Source organism: Colias philodice, chromosome 1 (assembly GCF_061535455.1).
Source record: "Colias philodice isolate Cphi_HAF_F1 chromosome 1, ilColPhil1 Martin Lab GWU primary, whole genome shotgun sequence".
NCBI lineage: Eukaryota > Metazoa > Arthropoda > Insecta > Lepidoptera > Pieridae > Colias > Colias philodice.
This window is the reverse complement of record NC_143086.1, coordinates 1,536,980-1,552,396: the sequence shown is the minus strand read 5'-3', so window position 1 is coordinate 1,552,396 and position 15,417 is coordinate 1,536,980. Positions and strand designations below refer to the sequence as shown.

At 35.6% G+C, this 15,417-nt stretch overlaps 1 long non-coding RNA gene across 1 annotated transcript; it reads left to right on the top strand.

The window, feature by feature from the left end:
* Positions 1-3,989: 3,989 nt before the first annotated feature.
* LOC149490977 (uncharacterized) lies at positions 3,990-6,601 on the top strand. The gene is made up of 3 exons (XR_016315751.1): positions 3,990-4,107; positions 5,850-6,067; positions 6,407-6,601. It is a non-coding gene; the product is annotated as an uncharacterized LOC149490977 (long non-coding RNA).
* Positions 6,602-15,417: the final 8,816 nt, after the last annotated feature.

Sequence of the window (15,417 nt, the reverse complement as noted above, 5' to 3'; positions counted from 1 at the left end):
AAAACTACACAGAAATAGGAGCCCCGCTAAGCGGGGCTCCGTCGACGCGCAAAAAAAATAAAATACCTCCTCCCCCCTCTCCTCCCCCCACAAAAAACCTATAATACGTGCGGCAGTTCTCTAAAGAATTATCGGACGATTAAATTATTTTATTCATCCGGTAATCGGACAACTAATTTATTTTATTCATCCGTTTAGCAGACGACTAGCGCTGTCCTTAAAATTATTTTTGACAAATTCATTTTAAAAATCACTTTCGAATTATATTTATTATCTACAATTGTGAACGCGTCATATAACATTTATTATCTATAATGGCATGTCGTAAATACGTGGTAAATACAAACTTACATTTTTCAGGTAATATAATTTAAATTGAAAATTGTGATATGTTTGACCCTTCTTCATCAAATATTTTTCTATACACATTATAAACAACACCTCTTGCTTGTGATCACAACGGCTTTTTCGACATTTTCGAAGATTTTTTAGACAAAATCCTAAAAATTATTTATCAACTGCAAAAAAGACAAATAATTTGACAACCAATTTGATAGTTGTCAAATAAGTTGCCACATGAAAATCTTTTATTTCTTAAATATAAATATGCCATCAGATTCTGGTAGACCTATAATTGTTATTTTTGTGGTTTTTAAACAATGTATTCAAGTCAACAACACGTGATACACAATATATTAACACGCTAAAATATCATGAAGGCCTATAAACTGATAAAGAGTTGTATAGGTACTTACGAGTGAAAAGACAATCCAAGCATTTTCGTTCCACTATCACTTTTACACCCTTTAACGCTACACCGCACCATGGTATTATTTTATAAGGTAGACTAGATTAACAGTAAGAGCGTTTTCACATTATCCGATCCGATATCGGATATCGGACGCCGATAGCCGATATCCGATATCGGATACAATTTGCCCTTTCACATTGTCCGATAAAATCGTTCCGATATCATCATGAGTGTTGCCAGAAATTTTTAGAGAAAACTAAACTAAATTGCCAGTTGATAAAAAAAAGGTATAATTAAAAAAAAATCAAATGTTATATTATAGTTGTACACAAGGTTGTACACGTACATTAAAAATAACTACGATAAAGAAAAACAACTTCAAAAAAGAAAAGTAAAATGTAAAAAAAGATTTGATATCACAAATTATAAATTATACTGCATATTATTTAGATGTGCTATTTACTAAATATTTTTGATATCGGTCATTTGTATATCATAATATACTTATGTTAACACATTATAAATTAAATAAATTTATATCAATACCTACTACAACCTATATATATTACCATTTTTTCACTACATACATTTATAAAAGTTCATGTATCTAGTACCTATGATAAATTTATTAAGTGATACAATCTTTGTTCACATTTTCTTTTCTTTTTCTTATTACACTGTATTCTGTAATATCCTAAAATACCTAATATTGTCACTCGTTCAAATATATTTGTAATATGATTGTTGTAATTTCCTGTAAGTATACATAAATTATTTTATTGTCATAAGCAATTATTTTAGAATTAAGAGTTTTCAAACTTTGTATTCTTTGTTGTAAATTCAAAATAAAAATAAAATCGGTGTGAAATCTCCTCCTTTTTTTGAAGTAAGTTAAAAACAAAGTACTCAATGACAACAATACAATAAACAGCACAACCAACATCCGAGTAGGAGGAGGAGCGAGGCAGAATTAGATAAAATAAAGATGATAGACACTAATGTTTTCGAAGATAGATATTTGAATTTAAGAACGCAATATATTTTTGTTTACTTCAGTTCAGCCAATTGCCGTATATTTTAATACGGCAAATAAAAATACCTGCCGTATAAATCGTATTTTAAATGCCTATAAATACTTAAATGTGTGTTTTCTTAATAAAAAAAGGTTTCTTTTAATAGAAAGGGTTTTAGGTTAAAAGCAAAGAATTTTTTTTAAGATTGAGCGCCCTATAAGACTGAAAATACACAAACTAGTGCTTTTTTGCTGTTGGTATACTGCCTTTTCGAAAATTGAGTTGGCAACACTGAACATTATCGTCCGATAGCCACTGGGAATATCGGTGTCGGCTCCGATATCCGATATCGGACCGGACAATGTGAAAGACAGGTACATATTTCATACATTTTACTTCCCTCCGATATCGGATATCGGCTATCGGCTTCCGATATCCGATATCGGATCGGATAATGTGAAAACGCTCTAAGTCTAAATCATTCAAAACCAAACATACCATGAATTACGTAACTTAGAGCATGTAAAAACTATATATTTATGGAAGATGATAGCTAGCTGTCAAACTTTGTTTATCAAACTAGGTTGCTATTCTTGAAAAAAGTGGCACGCTGCGTGAAACAAAAAATTTTATCGTTCTCTCTCATTTCTTTACACAACACCGGCATAAGTTGCTCCTTTTCTTGTGTGAATGCGACATAAGATATCAGTTTGTCTATTGGTTTCTCTGTCTACGCCTGCCATGTTTCGTTCCAACAAGTTTCAACAAACTTGTCGGCGCCGATCAGCGCTTATCGGCGCATGTTCATATATTTTCCTGCGTGGGTTACCAGCGCTGATAAGCGCTTATAAGTTTCAAGCTTTCTTTCTCAATACGCCCTTACCGTGTAAAGTCCATTTCAAGCAAGAAGTCCCGCAGACGCAGCGCTTTATGCGCGCGTAATAATGTTGGCAGGGTTAAATGTGGGGAAATTTGTGGGGAAAATTATGTATCGTTCATTTAATTTCATTTTATAAACTACTACGACTCGAATATTTAGATAAAAAACATTGACATATGTAATGTATTGGCCGATCTTCCCATCTGTTAAATAAGTTCCATAATTGTCCGCGGGACTTCTTTCTTGAAATGGACTTTAATTGATCGTGTTGTCTATTAACGATGTTTGGCATAGAGTATGCAAACAACTAAAACCCCTTCCAGACGACACAATTTTTCGTCCAATTTGACTAGATTGGCAATCAAATTGGGTCGTCTAGACGGAAATATGAAATTCAAGGTCATTGGGTGGTCGGGATCGGCCGATTTGCGATTGCCTTGGGATTGCCCGAACAAATTGGGTGGTGTGGACGCTAATTGGCCAATTTTTTGACGTATTCACCGAGGAAGCGGCGTGTCAAGCGGATGTTGTCGTTGATTTTGTCTTCTCTTTTACTTTGATTATTGATTTTTGTGTTGAACAGCTGTGTGTGAATATAACCTTTTATATGTGGAATGAAATTTTCCCACTTTTCCCTACCTGTTATACCGGGAGCCGGTATGGTCAACAGACAGCCCACTTTTGAGATAGACTTTTACTGTAACTCGATTTTCTCCGTATCTAGTACGAATCAAGTTAATTCGAGTTATAAATCTTATTGTAAATTGAATAATCTTTATTCACTTTCAACCATTTCTATATAAATTAACTAGCTTACCGCCCGCAGCTTCGCCCGCTTTGTCTAAAACCTATTAAATTATATACTAAAACCTTCCTCTTGAATCACTTGAGTAGTTTTAAAGACAAAGGGACACAGGGACAGAGAAAGCGACTTTGTTTTATACTATGTACTATGTAGTGATATTTATATGACTTAGGCGATTTCTTTTAAGCAACCATTCTTTGCTTCATATCCTTTTTCTTTTTCTTTCTTCTTAATTTGTAGTTACAGCCAAAATCAGCCCCAATTTTTGTTTTTTACTAAGAGGCATGTTGCAAAATAAAAGTCCAGTCAGTAACGGCAACGGAGCAGAACTAAAATTGGCGATTTAATTGTGTACGTGTGGATAGACGATCAAATTGGGCCCGATTCAATCGGCAATCAAATCGGCTGGTTAAATTGTGTCGTCTGGAAGGGGTTTAACAAGGGTTGTCAAACTATTTTGTCTGTCATGCACCACGGGCATAGACCATAGAGGAATAATGTATAGCTGAAGTGTACACTGTACAGTGTACACTGTACTTCACTTGTACTTCCGCCTTCGACCGGGTCGCTCATCTGCCGTGCGCCGGCGCTTGCGCACGGCAGATGAGCCCTTGAAAACACGTGGCATAAATTCATCGAGTGCTGCAGCATCTCTAAGGTACGTGGTGCATTGTTTTGCTGCTCACTATTACTGAACATCGATATTTTGTGTTAAAACGTAATTTTCCCTAATGTAGTAGAAGCCACCCGCTATTTCGGCTTGGTGCGATTCTACATTATTTCCTGGTGCCGAAACCCGGGAATTTGCGTATCAATTATCATATTTAAAGCTTATGGTATTGGTCACACGTTATTCATAATCTAAAATCAAATCCGTTCGTATCTTCGTTCGTATCCGTTCCGATCTATTTAAGCAAACACGTTATCGGTGCTTAAATTCAATCGCCTTAAAACAATTTCATATTCTTAAACTTAACCCATATTCAGAAGTACAACACAAAGTGTTTAATTATTGTAGGAACTAGATAAGCAATCACATATTTCATCGGTGCTTAAATTATTTTACATCGGCCTATAGTAATTTCACATTCCAAAAGATAATTCATTCTCGTTACAGTTTATCCTAACCACATAACTAATATTAAAACGTAATATGTATTAGGTTAAATCCTAATATAAAATGATTTTATTTTATATTAATACTCGCGGGGGTAAATTGAAAATCGAACGTCGAACATTCTAGCACTAGCAGCCCGCGCAGCGCATCATCATAGATAGGTACATAACTTGTTATTGCAAATTATAATCTGTATTCATTCACATTACCGTTTCACGCGATTTTCATCCTTAACTTCATATGGTACGTAAAGGTGAAATAATATTTTCATTGTTTCATTTTATTTCATTATTTGAAAAATTACATCGAAGATTAAGGCCTTAATAGGGGCTAGCGACCTTGCTAGGTGATTTACAAGGCGACATCGGGGGACCGGCGCGAATCTACCGTAGTAAAAGTACGTATAAAAATTATTAAAAAGATATTTGGATATGGAATCAAAATTTAAAACCACCATGCCCTGTGTTTCAATTTCATAAACACACTGTAAAAACACTACAATAATTGACGTTATATTGACTTAGCGTTTTAGTTTAAAGTCCAAAAATCGACCTCAGTTCATGATTTTTTTCCAAAAAACCTGATTGTAAAATAAACAAATTAAAACAACCATGCCCTTTATCATATTCGAAACTTTAATATATTTATTATTATTATTATTTTATAATTATTACTTTTTCTATTCATTATATTAAATTTAAACTTTAATATACATTTTTTTTAGATATGTATAGAATCTTAGAAGAGAAACGTTTATCACTAGAGTTAATTTTTAGTGGTTAAGGCGTTCCCTATGACTCACGAATATTATCGCGACGCGTATGAAGCTCTTATAAATCGCTATATAAATGTAAACGAACACTAGCTTTTACTTGTTGGCAAGATATTTTAAACACTAACTTAACTACGGGTTTAATACAAGGGTGCTTGAATTTTATATATCTAATGTTATTATTTATTAATAATGTCTTAGGTATGAAGTTGTTTTAATTGAAATCCCATCAAATAAGTTTTCTAGGTACTATTCTAAATCCGTACAGATTGGAACATACACATGTTGTCATGTTTTTGCTCTTGCTTGTGTCTTGGACTGATATGGCCCTGCTCTCTAAATTTATATGTACATAAAAAATTAATATATTTTTATTGTTCTTAAGTGTTTGAAAGTTGATTTTCTTCTAATATAATTATTATATTTTCTTTCCTGAAAATTGCGATTACTTCAATCAGTTTTTATTGACATAAATTACATAAACTATACCTATATTTTACGACCATTAAAGCGACGAGTTCAAGCCATGAAGAGCCCAGAGTTGGGAGCAATGGAGAGGAGGATCTCTGGGGCCTCTGGGGCCGGCTGGTCACCAACTGGGAGACAGAGTGGAGGAGACGCAACCAGTTCGTGCGTGATCTCGTGAGGCAGGGAGTGCCACATCATTTTAGAGGCATCGTGTGGCAGTTGCTGGCGGGAGTGGACTCCTCGCCAGAGAAGAAGTTATAGGTATGCTTCGTATATTAAGGTAATTATGTATCTTGATCTGATATTCCGAAGGTCTTGCTTTGATGTTGTGCGTTATAATGATTGAATAGATAAAAGTAAATAGCAAAACACAACCATCTTAAATTTCTATTTTTTACTATTTTTAACACGCTTATATTAGCTGTATGTTTGTTTGTAACCGACTCCTTTAAAAGTTAATAGAATCTACTGATCCACTTTCAACGGACAGATTTAATTCAAACTTTGTACATCTATCGAGAATCGGTGACGATACAATAATTTAATGAGTTTATCTTATTAAAGCATGTTTTTTAAAGTCTATATAATTTAATTAAACAGGCCAAATCAGCGTGCGAGCAGGTGATACGTCGAGACATAGCACGCACGTATCCGGAGCACGATTTCTTCAAAGAGAAAGATGGCTTGGGACAGAAGTCTCTCTTCAACGTAATGAAGACATAGCACGCACGTATCCGGAGCACGACTTCTTCAAAGAGAAAGATGGCTTGGGACAGAAGTCTCTCTTCAACGTAATTCAAAACTAAACTAAAGCGAATTTACGCCGCGATTTTGAGGAAAAATATTCTAACATGGAGTTGCCGTCTTATGATCAATTAAGGGGTTTTATGCGTTCTAAATGCCAAGCCTTATTACGAGATACACATTTTTCTAGTATGAATAAATCTTTAAAGCATTCGACTACTCAAAATCAATCAACGAAACATTTCAATTCAAATGCACTTGTTGCTATGAACAATACAGGTAATTCGAACGATAAGTTTTTATGAATATGTTTTTGTATTGTCTTGTTACTTTCATGTGTATAAGCTTGAAAATTTAACGTAGATTATTATTCTACACAATCAAATTCACAATCCGTCGACGTCAGCGGCGGCCTTACCCATTGCGAGGCTCCGGGCGGCAGGCCCTTTGCGAGGCCCTTTGCTCTTCGTGAAATGTATGTGATGCGAATGTAGGTCTGGTTGTTTGGTTTAGGTATTTGTCATGTTTGAGGAGAAATGATAAAGTTATACAAATGAATAAAATTTGAGTTTTAAAATATTTATATACTAGCGGTCCGCCCCGGCTTCGCCCGTGGTACATATTTCGCAATAAAAAGTAGCCTATGTCCTTTCTCGGGTATCAAAATTTCTCCATACCAAATTTCATGAAAATTGGTTCAGTAGTTTAGGCGTGATTGAGTAACAGACAGACAGAGTTACTTTCGCATTTATAATATTAGTATGGATTTATACATAGAAAGATTTACCAAATTAACAAAAACAGAGATGATAAATTTTAAAATTGATGTTTGCGGCTTTTCCTAAGGCTAAAATCTTTACCTAATTAAAGCACAATAATCCAACGAATGAGCTACGTCATTTTCGATTGAAAGAATAGCAAGGGCTGAAAGCCGATCTTGTGTCATTGAATTCCTCAAATATGTTTTAATAATTTTAAGCCTCAAAAAACTCCTTACAGCAGACGCAACTGTCACAGGTGTGGTGGCAATAATTCTCAGGACTATTTCGATAGTGGTGTAAACTTCAGTTAATTTGTTTTCTATTATGTATTTCAGCACCGAGATAATATCGTCGTTTCCTTCATACACACGCATGAACATACTCAGTACCTACACGCACACATTTTCATTTTTTTTAAATTTGCTTGGGTGGGTTGTTGCGCGAGGCCCCTGCAAGAGCGAGGCCCCGGGCGATTGCCCCGTTCGCCACCCCCTAAGGCCGCCGCTGGTCGACGTCTTAAAGCAGTGCTTATTCCAGTGTGAGAAAATACAGAACTGTAATGGTCGTTCAACCATCATCACAAATAGTACTGCATTAAGACGTCGCGTCGCATCGTAAACCCGATCCGTATCCTCAGATATCCCTGAGACCGTTTCGGACATCCTGCCAACGCCCGACCGGGCGCTGCTCGCCAAGCTGGAGGCAGAGAACAAGAAGATCGAGGCGGACGCCAAGTGCCCCTCGCTGACCGCGGTGCATAGTAGGAAGAACTCGGACACGTCGTCGCAAATATCCTTCCTTGGCTTCTGGTAAGATTTTAGATCAATACCCGAGATTGCAGTAGACAGACAGTCCGTTAAAACTCTAACAGGTTTTTTGTGTACTACAGTTGGCGTAAAGCTTTAGGGCCGGCGCAGATATGGCGAGGCGCAGCGCCGCGCATTTTCCATTGTTAAACTATTATCGACATTTATCTTATTAAAATAGAATTCGAAATCAAATAGCAACAAGCGCCGGCTCTTATTCTATTTACTAGGAGAGATGAAAAGCTACAAGGTTTTCATTATTTTTATAAAGTTGCAGTTATTGTTGTTGGAGAAATATTTGTCTTCACCTTATACTTTATTTATACATTATTTACGAAATTATAAAATTTAGTTAAACTTTTCATTCATTTATGAGTGATATTGATCTCAACTAAGAAAGGAGAATGGCGAAACTGGGCCTAACTGTTACAGGAAAAAATAATATATTTAAAATTCATTATGTTAATTTTAATAATTATTTGTAAGATATTGACTTCTGATTCTGTGGGAAAACAAATCTTTGAAAAAAAAAGATAATTCGTTCACTACCGGTCTTATCAAGCAGAGATGCCAGTGTTGTCAGGAGTAAAATAGTCAAATATATAGATTAATACGAATGAATGTTTATTTTTCATTTTTAGTTTTATTGAATTCAAATGCTCTAAAAATCAAAAGCAAAACTTAACTTTTTTAACACACATCTTAATTTATTTAGGTCATTCTATAAAATAAAAACATATTTTACTTAATTGTACTTAATCAATAATAATTATAACATTTTTATTTATATAAGGTGTAGCGACACCTCGCTCTGAATCGCGCAAGCGAAATGTTTTCGCTACAGAGCATATACATATACAACTTTCCGACATCATCCATTGGGGCCTTAACGGCCGGCCAGTCAAGTTGACTGGTCGAGGATCCTCCCTTTTTCGATGGAGGAATTCCACCTTCCTTCCTCCACATAAGGTAGCTGGCAATTGTAAATGTCATATTATTAATTATTGTGCGTAGACAGAGTAACTAATGTGATGAGTGATTTGTTGTTTGTTGTTTGACTGTTGAGTGAAGTTTTAATAAGGTTATATTAAAAATTGCCAATCGTCTATTTTAACTCTTAAGGATATTATTTGAATTGATTAGTCTTATTATGAAAGCGAATCCTGATTCATCCATTTATAAAGATAATAGTATAAGAAATGTACCTACCTAGTGATTGTTGAATGTTGATGTATTGATGATGCATGAGTGACAATAACTACGGGTTTAATACTAGTGTGCTTGAATTTTATATATCTAATGTTATTATTTATTAATAATGTCTTAGGTATGAAGTTGTTTTAATTGAAATTGCTCCTGTAGCTAAAATAAAAGTTGAACATATCCCAGACCTTGGTGCTCATGCAATTATCACAACAGAATTCAAATTAAGAAAAAACACCTGTTCCCCCAAACACATAATATTTAGACCATTAAAAGACATAGATCTTAATAAATTGAATAAAGCTGTTTCTGTTCTACCCTGGGACACAATTACGCGTTTATCCGATGTGAATCAGATGGTAGATGCATTCAATCACTTGATTATAAACCTATTTGACTCATTTGCCCCTATTAAGAAGTCTTTGATAAAAAAAGTGTCGTATCCATGGATAACCAGTAACGTAAGGTACATGATGAAGCTGAGAGATGAGCAACATCATAAATTTCGAAAAACTAACCTAGACGTTCATCTTCAGGACTATAAACATTTGAAAGGATTAGTGAACACTAGCTTGTTCTATGAAAAGAAAGCCTTCTTTGATCACAACGTAAACCAACATAAAAATAACGCAAAACTTCTGTGGAAAAATTTGAAAAGAAATATTATCCCTGACTTTAAATGCACTGGTGAGATCCCGCAACACTTGTGTGACGCCGACGCAATTAATAATCATTTCCTTGATGTTCCTGGTCAAAGTACTGCTGACCCTGTCGACCTCGCTTACTTTGACGAAAATCGTTATTGTGACAGTACTTTTAAATTCGAGCCCGTTAGTGAAATCTATGTCGGTAAACTTATTCTTGACATCAAAAGCAATGCAGAAGGAGTCGATGGAATCACCAGGGACATGTTTATTTTAACACTTCCACATTCTCTTCACGCTTTTACTGCAATTATTAATAAATCTCTCTCTTCATCACTTTTCCCATCGCAGTGGAAGACAGCCCTGGTGCGGCCCATACCAAAAAACAGCAATCCTACTGCCCTCAAAGACCTTAGGCCGATCAGTATTCTCCCCTACCTTTCAAAGATCTTAGAGCGAGTTGTCTACAACCAAGTCACTAAGTACTGTGAATTAAATAATATCTTGCCGGAGTACCAGTCAGGTTTTAGAAAACTGCGTAGCACCTGCACTGCTTTGATTGATGTTGTGGATAACTTGCTCTCTGCACGCGACAATGGCCAGCCATCGATTCTAACCCTGCTCGATTTTTCTAGGGCCTTTGACTGTATAAATATTTCTCTTCTTCTCTCAAAGCTTAATTTCTATGGTTTCAATCCTATTTCTTCATCTTGGTTTGATAGCTATCTTCGCCAACGTCACCAAAGAGTAATGCTGGTTAAAGGTGACGGAAACAGAGACTTTTCTTCGCTGGTGCCTGTCAATAGAGGAGTTCCCCAGGGCTCCATTCTCGGTCCTCTTTTATTTATAATATATACGGCAGATATCACCTCTTGCATACATAACTCCCAATATCATTTATATGCCGATGATTTGCAACTTTACATGCCTGTTGATAGAGATCGAATAGAAGAATGCACCAGGAAAATGAATGAGGATTTGGAACGCATATCTGACTGGTCTCGCAAAAACTCGTTGGTTCTAAATCCATCCAAGTCTAAATATCTTGTTGTTGGCTCTAAGAAGCAAGTCTCTAATTTGGTCACAGCTGATCCTACTGTTTTTGTAAACTCCACTCCTATAGAGCGGGTTACAGTTGCTCGTAACCTGGGCATCGATTTTGACGGCCAGTTAAGGTTCGAAAATTATGTCACTAATTTAGTTAGCAATTGCTTTTATAGACTCAAAGTGCTTTACAATATTCGACCTTTCTTGAGTGTTGACCTACGAATAAGGTTGTGCGAAAGCATCGTACTTTCTAAATTAAATTACGCTCTCCCTGTTTATGGACCTTGTCTAACGGCAAAAGTGCAGCGTCTTATTCAGAGAGTGCAAAACTCCTGTGCCAGATTTTGCGTGACAATCCCACCCAGGTCTCATGTCACCCCTTTTCTTAATAGCATAAAGTTTTTAAAAATGAAAGGTCGGCAAGATTTATTATTGGCTTGCCTTTTATTTGATACGATCCATACAAAGCAGCCTGGATATCTGTACACAAAACTATTATGGCGTAAGGATACTAAAAGGGGTGAAATAAGAAGTGGAACTCAAGATTTGTCCATCCCCCAACATAAAACTACCGCCTTTCGTGGGTCATTTAAATATAATGCGACGAAATGTTGGAACAACATACCACCTCCAATAAAAAAACTCAAGTGCAAATCCAACTTTCGTCGCACTTACAAATCACTACTGCTCAAATTACAATCATCATAATTTTATTTCCTTTCACTATACGTATCCAAACTTATAAATTAACACATTATACATACATACATACCTACCTATATACCTACATATAAATACTGATTTTACTTGACCAAATATATCTATTCTACTGCTTATATATTATTATTATTACACATTTATTATTTCTTTACATTCATAATTAATTATTCTATTTTTATTATACTTATATATACCTACTTGATTGGAGGCGCAAACTATTCATCTGGGTATCTGGCAGAATTATCAGCGTTGTGGAGCTTGCTCCCACAACACTATGCTGAGCCAGGGCCTAATTGCAGCCAGCGCGCAACACAGATAATACATTCGTGTACTTTTTTAACTATAAGTGTAACTAATAACTGTAAGTGTTGTAAATTCCTTATAATTTTGTGTTATTTTATGTCTGTTTTCCTTTTTTTGTATTGTGTATTATTATGTATGTTCTGTTGGTTGCAATAAATCTTTTGTATTATTATTATTATTATTATTGAAATGCCTTAGTTCCCATCAAATAAGTTTTCTAGTTACTATTCTAAATCCGTACGGATTGGAACATACACATTACACATGTTGTCATGTTTTTTCTCTTGCTTGTGTCTTGGACTGATATTGCCCTGCTCTGTAAATTTATATTTACATAAAAAATTAATATATTTTTATTGTTCATAAGTGTTTGAAAGTTGATTTTATTCTAATATAATTATTATTTTTTCTTACCTGATAATTGCGATCACTTCAATCAGTTTTTATCGACATAAATTACATAAACTATACCTATATTTTACGACCATTAAAGCGACGAGTTCAAGCCATGAAGAGCCCAGAGTTGGGAGCAATGGAGAGGAGGATCTCTGGGGCCTCTGGTGCCGGCTGGTCACCAACTGGGAGACAGAGTGGAGGAGACGCAACCAGTTCGTGCGTGATCTCGTGAGGCAGGGAGTGCCACATCATTTTAGAGGCATCGTGTGGCAGTTGCTGGCGGGAGTGGACTCCTCGCCAGAGAAGAAGTTATATGCTTCATATATGTATTAAGGTAATTATGTATCTTGATCTGATATTCCGAAGGTCTTGCTTTGATGTTGTGCGTTATAATGATTGAATAGATAAAAGTAAATAGCAAAACACAACCATCTTAAATTTCTATTTTTTACTATTTTTAACACGCTTATATTAGCTGTATGTTTGTTTGTAACCGACTCCTTTAAAAGTTAATAGAATCTACTGATCCACTTTCAACGGACAGATTTAATTCAAACTTTGTACATCTATCGAGAATCGGTGACGATACAATAATTTAATGAGTTTATCTTATTAAAGCATGTTTTTTAAAGTCTATATAATTTAATTAAACAGGCCAAATCAGCGTGCGAGAAGGTGATACGTCGAGACATAGCACGCACGTATCCGGAGCACGATTTTTTCAAAGAGAAAGATGGCTTGGGACAGAAGTCTCTCTTCAACGTAATGAAGGCGTATTCGCTGCACGATAGGGAAGTTGGGTACTGCCAAGGGTCCGGGTACATTGTTGGCCATCAACAGCAGTGGATGCAGGTAAATCATCTTTTAATGTGTTATATAGACAGCAATTAAAACATAAAGGAAATTATTTTTAAAAAGGACATGGGACATTAAGATAAAAGTCGGAATTATGGGTCATATATTATATCTTAAGTAGTTGCTTACTTAAGTTAGGTACTATTGTCAGGTGTCAAATTAATGTATTGTCAGGTGTCAAATTACACATCTCGACAATCTAGCAGCTTTTTTTACCATCAAAACAACCATGAATTTATCCTGAATAATAAACAATGTACTTTTAGTTCATTCTATCACCCTCTTTTTTGTCTCAAATCCAGATGTCCAGATGCTTCAGCCAATTTCACACTTATACAGCTTATCATACAAATCATAATTACGAGATAGTAACCGATAATTGCTTTATCGCATTATCATTATTGTGTTATTTCCACGTTCAAGTGTGCATTGGTGATTCTGTGATTTGATAGTGAAAAAGACATCTAAATAAGTACATATTAGCAATAAGTTTCCCATGTATAGTTTTATTAAAGAGTAAATAATAACTCAAATATTAATATATTTTAGCTTATATATTGATAAAATGAATATATGTATATAAAACTAAATGAATATAAATTTCCAAATGTCGTAAATTCTCCATTTCGAGGTTATACTGTATCCATGCACGAATGCACTGCCCAACCCATACGAAATAAATATGAAAGAAAATGTTAAATTGTAATAAATAAATAATAATAATATGGTTTAAAAACATACCGCAGCCTAGTTTATTATCATTGAATTCAGTATAATATAATATTATGCACGGTTGAGACCTTTTCGTGTTACTCAAATAACTTCGAGCATGTAATAAATGATAGTGTTGCATTTCTCGTCAAAAGATGTAAAAGTACACATTCTCTCAAATAGTCTTTATCACTTTCGACTGTCATTTGAGGGTAGGTACATGCACACAATACTCAATGTAGGTTTGATAGAGGCAATCTCTATATTTCTGTGTGGGGTGCGTGATAATAGATATTAATTACACTAGGTACAGTCCCTTTGGGTGATGCACAAATAACCACACACTCACAGTTTTAACGTTTATTATCTCCGCACAGAAGGAGAGAGGCAATTATCAGATACAAGCAACACTTTGGGCATGAAAATACAAGAACAAAAAGACACTGACTAGATGCGCATTCGGTAACTAAGATCGAACTGTTAATTTTACAATTGTGAAGAAACATGAAGAAATATTCCGATCTACCCGCTGGGACCGTGATAATTTCGTCGCGGCACGCATACTACGCGAATACCGCGACTCCGTCATAAAATAATAAATATTATAATTATTTTGTATGAGTGTAATGCATGTCTGTATATTTTGTGTTTTGTGTAATGAATGTTTAGTGTTATAATTAAATACGAATATAAATATGAAATAAAATATTTAAATACATGTTGTGTGTAATATATACGTATGATAAAATACATACACTAAAATATCGTGTGTTAGCCACATCACTCCCCTCCAGAGACCGGGTTAAGGGCGATAAAAGTCTGGGAAGTGAACTCTCCTCCCAGAGCGAGTGGTATATGCCACAGGAGCACTGGGAAGAGGTAGGGGAGGATCGGGAGGTGGAAGAGCGGGAGAAGGAAGGATTTCGGTGGGAGACGACAGTAAGTAGGCTGGCTTAAGGCGGTCTATGCTGACTGTCGTTGACTTTCCTTTTAATTTAATTTTGAAAAATTTGTGATCTCTTGAAATGACCTCATGTGGCCCTGTGTATGCGGGTTGTAAAGAGCCGCGCAGTGCGTCTTCCCTAAGGAATACGTGACCACATGAGGCTAAATCTTTGTAGATGAATATGTTTTTCTTACCATGATGTTGAGTTGGTACTGGTCGAATATTCCTGGCGAAATTTGTCAACCGAGCTGATAAGTCGGTGATATCGGTAGTATAAGACGAAGTGTCGTGACCGAAAAATTCACCTGGTAGGCGAAGTGGTTCACCGAAAACCAGCTCGGCTGAGGAGGAGTGCAGATCCTCTTTCACAGCACTTCTTATGCCGAGAAGCACGAGAGGTAGTGTTTCTACCCAATTTGCGTCAGCGTGACAGGTAATTGCAGCTTTCAATTGTCTGTGGAAGCGCTCCACCAAG